This window comes from Oncorhynchus keta, chromosome 4, assembly GCF_023373465.1.
Source record: "Oncorhynchus keta strain PuntledgeMale-10-30-2019 chromosome 4, Oket_V2, whole genome shotgun sequence".
Classification (NCBI taxonomy): Eukaryota; Metazoa; Chordata; class Actinopteri; order Salmoniformes; family Salmonidae; genus Oncorhynchus; species Oncorhynchus keta.
Window position 1 is genome coordinate 30,114,819 of NC_068424.1, and position 6,920 is coordinate 30,121,738.

Genomic DNA, 6,920 nt, shown 5'->3' on the forward strand with positions numbered 1-6,920 from the left:
CTGTAGCACAAACTCCAAAAAGTTCTGGGACACTAAAGTCCATGGAGAATATGAGCACTTCCTCCCAGCTGCCCACTGCACTGAGGCTAGGAAACACTGTCACCACCGATAAATCTACGACAATTGAGAATTTCAAAGAGCATTTTTCTACGGCTGGCCATGCTTTCCACCTGGCTACCCCTACCCCGGTCAACAGCTCTGCACACCCCACAGCAACTTGCCCAATCATCCCCCATTTCTCCTTCACCCAACTCCAGATAGCTGATGTTCTGAAAGAGCCGCAAAATCTGGACCCCTACAAATCATCAGGGTTACACAATCTGGACCCTCTCTTTCTAAAATTAACCGGCACAATTGTTGCAACCCCGATTACTAGCCTGTTTAACATCTCTTTCGTATTGTCTGACATCCCTAAAGATTGGAAAGCTGCTGCGGTCATCCCCCTCTTCAAAGGGGGAGACACTCTCGACCCAAACTGTTACAGACATATATCTATCCTACCCTGCCGTTCTAAAGTCTTCAAAAGCCAAGTTAACAAACAGATCACCGGCCATTTCGAATCCCACCATACCTTCTCCGCTATGCAATCTGGTTTCCGAGCTTGTCATGGGTGCACCTCAGCCACGCTCAAGGTCCTAAACCATATCATAACCGCCATCGATAAATGACAATACTGTGCAGCTGTCTTCATCGATCTGGCCAAGGCTTTTGACTCTGTCAATCACTGCATTCTTATCGACAGACTCAACAGCCTTGGTTTCTCAAATGACTGTCTTGCCTGGTTCACCAACTACTTCTCAGATAGAGTTCAGTGTTTCAAATCGGAGGGCCTGTTGTCCGGACCTCTGGCAGTCTCTATGGGAGTGCCACAGGGTTCAATTCCCGGGCCGACTCTTTTCTCTGTATACATCAATGATGTCACCCTTGCTGCTGGTGATTCTCTGATCCACCTCTACGCAGACGACACCATTTTGTATTCTTCTCGCCCCTCTTTGGACACTGTGTTAACTAACCTCCAGACGAGCTTCAATGCCATACAACTCTCCTTCCGTGGCCTCCAACTGCTCTTAAATGCAAGTAAAACTAAATGCATGTTCTTCAACCGATCGCTGCCCGCACCTGCCTGCCCGTCGAGCATCACTACTCTGGACAGTTCTGACTTCGAATATTTGGACAACTACAAATACCTAAGTGTCTGGTTAGACTGTAAACTCTCCTTCCAGACTCACATTAAGCATCTCCAATCCAAAATTAAATCTAGAATCAAGTTCCTATTTCGCAACAAAACATCCTTCACTCATGCTGCCAAACATACCCTTATAAAACTGACTATCCTACCGATCCTTGACTTTGGCGATGTAATTCACAAAATAGCCTCCAACACTCTACTCAGCAAATTGGATGTAGTCTATCACAGTGCCATCCATTTTGTCACCAAAGCCCCATATACTACACACCACTGCGACCTGTATGCTCACATTGGCTGGCCCTCGCTTCATATTTGTCACCAAACCCACTGGCTCCAAGTCATCTGTAAGTCTTTGCTAGGCAAAGCCCTGCCTTATCTCAGCTCGCTGGTCACCATAGCAGCACCCACCTGTAGCACGCGCTCCAGCAGGTATATTTCACTGGTCATCCCCAAAGCCAACTCCTCATTTGGCCTCCTTTCCTTCCAGTTCTCTGCTGCCAATGACTGGAACGAATTACAAAAAACAATCACTGAAGCTGGAGTCTTATATCTCCCTCACAAAGTTTAAGCATCAGCTGTTAGAGCAGCTTACCGATCATTGCACCTGTACACAGCCGTTCTGTAAATAGCCCACCCAACTACCTCATCCCCATATTTGTTTTGTTCCTTTGCACCCCAGTATCTCTACTTGCACATTGATCTTCTGCACATCTATCACTCCAGTGTTAATGCTAAATTGTAATTATTTTGCCACTATGGCCTATTTATTGCCCTACCTCCCTAATCTTGCTACATTTGCACACACTGTATATAGATTTTTCTATTGTGTTATTGACTGTACATTTGTTTATCCCATGTGTAACTCTGTGTTGTTTGTGTCGCACTGCTTTGCTTTATCTTGGCTAGGTCGCGGTTGTAAACTTGTTCTCAACTGGCCTACCTGGATAAATAAAGGTGAAATATATTTTTTAGCATGATTACATAGGACAGAGGGTTATTTAAAGGGACATTTCACCCTGCCTCTACCGCTGTGTATAGTCATTACTACACTGAACAAAAGATCAGAAAACCAGTCAGTATCTGGTTGGACCAGCATTTGCCTCATGCAGCGCGACATCTCCCTTGCATATTGATTGTGTCCTGTGGAATGTTGTCCCACTCCTCTTCAATGGCTGTGCAAAGTTGCTGGGAACTGGAACAAGCTGTCTTACAAGTCGATCCAGAGCATCCCAAACGCGCTCCCTTGGTGACATGTCTGATGAGCTTGCAGGCCATGGAAGAACTGGGACATTTTCAGCTTCCAGGAATTGTGTTCAGATCCTTGCGACATGGGGCCATGCATTATCATGCTGAAACATGAGGTGATGGCGGTGGATAAGGATCTCATCACAGTATCTCTGTGTATTCAAATTGCCATCGATAAAATGCAATTGTGTTCGTTGTCCGTAGCTTATTCGTGAAGAGCACACTTCTCCAGTGTGCCAGTGGCAATCGAAGGTGAGCATTTGTCCACTGAAGTCAGTTACGACGCCTAACAGCAGTCAGGTCAAGACCCTGGAAAGGACGACGAGCACGCAGATGAGCTTCCCTGAGACGGTTTCTGACAGTCCATTGCAGAAATTCTTTGGTTGTGCAAACTTACAGTTTCATTAGCTGTCTGGGTGGCTGGTCTCAGAGGACCCCGCAGGTGAAAAACCCAGATGTGGAGGTCCTGGGATGGCGTGGTTACATGTGGTCTGCGGTTGTGAGGCCAGTTGGATGTACTGCCAAATTCTCTAAAAAACGGAGGCGGCATATGGTACATTAGATCCAGTTTCAACTGTTCTGCCTTGTTATTATTTGACCATGCAGGTCATTTATGAATATTTGAACATCTTGGCCATGTTCTGTTATAATCTCCACCCGGCACAGCCAGAAGATGACTGGCCACCCCACATGTGCTATCTCTAATTCTCTCTTTCTCTCTCTCTCTCTCGGAGGACCTGAGCCCTAGGACCATGCCCCAGGACTACCTGACATGATGACTCCTTGCTGTCCCCAGTCCACCTGGCCGTGCTGCTGCTCCAGTTTCAACTGTTCTGCCTTATTATTATTCGACCATGCTGGTCATTTATGAACATTTGAACATCTTGGCCATGTTCTGTTATAATCTCCACCCGGCACAGCCAGAAGAGGACTGGCCACCCCACATAGCCTGGTTCCTCTCTAGGTTTCTTCCTAGGTTTTGGCCTTTCTAGGGAGTTTTTCCTAGCCACCGTGCTTCTACACCTGCATTGCTTGCTGTTTGGGGTTTTAGGCTGGGTTTCTGTACAGCACTTTGAGATATCAGCTGATGTACGAAGGGCTATATAAATACATTTGATTTGATTTGATTCTCTGGCAATACCTCTGGTGGACATTCCTGCAGCTAGCATGCCAATTGCACGCTCTTTCAAAAATTGAGACATCTGTGGCATTGTGTGTGACAAAACTGCACCTTTTAGAGCTGCCTTTTATTGTCCTGAGTGCAAGTGCACCTATGTAATGATCATTCTGTTTAATCAGCTTGAGAGAAATAAGCTTTTGTGTGTATGGAACATTTCTGGGATCTTCTATTTCAGCTCAGGAAACATGAGACCAACACTTTACATGTTGCGTTTATATTTTTGTTCAGTATACAGTACCAGTCAAAAGTTTGGAAACACCTACAAATTCAAGTTTTTTATTGTATTTTTTTCTATTTTCTACATTGTAGAATAATAGTGAAGACATCAAAACTATGAAATATATATGGAATCATGTAGTAAGTAAAAAAGTGTGAAACAAAGTAGCCACCCTTTGCCTTGATGACAGATTTGCACACTCTTGGCATTCTCTCGACCAGCTTCATGAGGTAGTCACCTGGAATGCTTTTCCAACAGCCTTGAATGAGTTCCCACATATGCTGAGCACTTGTTGGCTGCTTTTCCTTCACTCTGTGGTCAAACTCATCCCAAACCCTCTCAATTGGGTTGAGGTCTGGTTGTTGTGGATGCCAAGTCATCTGATGCAGCACTTCATCACTCTCCTTCTTAGTCAAATAGCCCTTACACAGCCTGAAGGTGTGTTGGGTCATTGCCCGTTGAAAAACAAATGATAGTCCCACGAAGTGCAAACCAGATGGGATGGCTTATCGCTGCAGAATACTGTGGTAGCCATGCTGGTTAACTGTGCCTTGAATTCTAAATAAATCAGTGTCACCAGCAAAGCACCTCCACACAATCACACCAGACATGCAGAGATCATCCGTTCACCTACTCTGCATCTCACAAAGACACGACAGTTGGAACCAAAAACCTCAAATTTGGACTTATCAGACCAGGACAGATTTCCACCGGTCTAATGTCCATTGCTCGTGTTTCTTGGCCCAAGCAAGTCTGTTCTTCTTGTTGGTGTCCTTTAGTAGTGGTTTCTTTGCAGCAATTTGACCATGAAGGCTTGATTCACGCAGTCTCCTCTGAACAGTTGATGTTGACATGTGTCTGTTACTTGAGCTATGTGAAGCATGTATTTGGGCTGCAATTAATGAGGCTAGTAACACTAAATGAACTTATCCTCTGCAGCAGGAGTAACTCTGGGTCTTCCTTTCCTGTGGCGGTCCTTGTGAGAGCCAGTTTCATCATAGCGCTTGATGGTTTTTTACGACTGCACCTTAAAGAAACATTTAAAGTTCTTGACATTTTCCACATTGACTGACCTTCATGTCTTAAAGTAATGATGGACTGTCATTTCTCTTTGCTTATTTGAGCTGTTGTTGTCTTAAATGGACTTGGTATTTTACCAAATAGGGCTATCTTCTGTATACCACCCCTACCTTGTCACAACACAACTGATTGGCTCAAACGCATTAAGGAAAGAAATTCCACAAATGAACTTTTAACAAGCTCATGAAGCTGGTTGAGAGAAAGCCAAGATTATGCAAAACTGACAAGGCAAAGGGTGGGTACTTTGAAGAATCTCAAATATAAAATATATTTTGATTTGTTTAACCCTTTTTTAGTTACTACATGTGTGTTATTTCATAGTTTTGATGTCTTCATTGTTATTCTACAATGTAGAAAATAATGAAAAATAAAGAAAAACACTTGAACAAGTCAGTGTCTCCAAACTTTCGACTGGTACTGTATACATTTTATTAAGCACAACGTGACTGCAACAGACAGGTTGGAATGTCTGACTGAACTACAGGACAAATCGACCTTTTTTTCAACGTTTGTGTTATTTGAATTTGTTTATAAAATGCGGGATATAGTTGTTTGGTTTCAGGACGCGGGTCAAAGGGCCAAAATGTGGAACTGTACCGCCAAATCCGGATCATGTACGCTATATATACACAAAAGTATGTGGACGCCCATTCAAACTATTTCAGACACACTCGTTGCTGACAGGTGTATATAACAGTCATGCAATGTCCATAGACAAACACTGGCAGTATAATGGCCTTACTGAAGAGCTCAGTGACTTTCAACATGACACCGTCATAGGATGCCATCTTTCCAACAAGTCAGTTCAGTCAAATTTCTGCCCTGGTCAACTCTAAGTGCTGTTGTGGTGGAAACGAACGCAAAGTGGTTGCTCACAGATTGGGATCACCGATTGCTGAAGTGTGTAGCAGGTAAAAATTGTCTGTCCTGCAACACTCGCTACTTAGTTCCAAACTGCCTCTGGAAGCAATGTCAGCACAATAACTGTTTGTCGGGAGCTTCATGAAATGGGTTTCCATGGCCGAGCAGCCGCACACAAGCCTAAGATCACCATGTGCAATGCCAATAGTCACCTGGAGAGGTGTAAAGCTTGCCGCCATTGGACTCTGGAGCAGTGGAAACAAGATCTCTGGAGTGATGAATCACACTTCACCATCTGACAATCCGACCGACAAATCTGGGTTTGGCAGATGCCAGGAGAACACTACCTGCCCCAATAAATAGTGCCAACTGTAAAGTTTGGTGGAGAAGGAATAATGGCCTGGGGCTGTTTTTCATGGTTTGGACTAGGCCCCTTAGTTCCAGCGAAGGGAAATCTTAGCACTACAGCATTCAATGACATTCTAGACGATTCTGTGCTTCCAACTTTGTAGCAATAATTTGGGGAAGGCCCTTTCCAGTTTCAACATGACATTGTCCCGGTGTACAAAGCAAGGTTCATACAGAAATGTTTTGTTGAGATCGGTGTGCACAGAGCCCTGACCTCAACCCCATCGAAACACCTTTGGGATTAATTGGAATGCTGACTGCAAGCTAGGCCTAATATCCCAACATCAATGACCGACCTCACTGCTCTTGTGGTTGAATGGAAGCAAGTCCCTGCAGCAATGTTCCAACATCTAGTGGAACACCTTCCCAGAAGAGCAGAGGCTGTTATAGCAGCAAAGGGAGACCAACTCCATGTTAATGCCTATGATTTTGGAATGTTGATGTTCAACGAGCAGGTGTCCACATACTTTTGGTCGTGTAGTGTTTTACGTCATCATAGTTCAAGTCCCCTGTTATTTTCTTGACAAGTTCTCATACATTTGGGAGGGGACACTGACTGTCCTTTTGCCTGACGACTCAAACAGAATTCTTTCGCTGCACTTTGTGGCGTAGTGGTTGGCCAGAGCAAGGCGTTTGGGTAGCAGGCAAACTGTACTACTGTTCTTGCCGTGGATAAACCATGATCAGAGAATAAATGGAGCAAGCGTGACCCCCGCTGTTCAAATACAGTCATTTAAAGA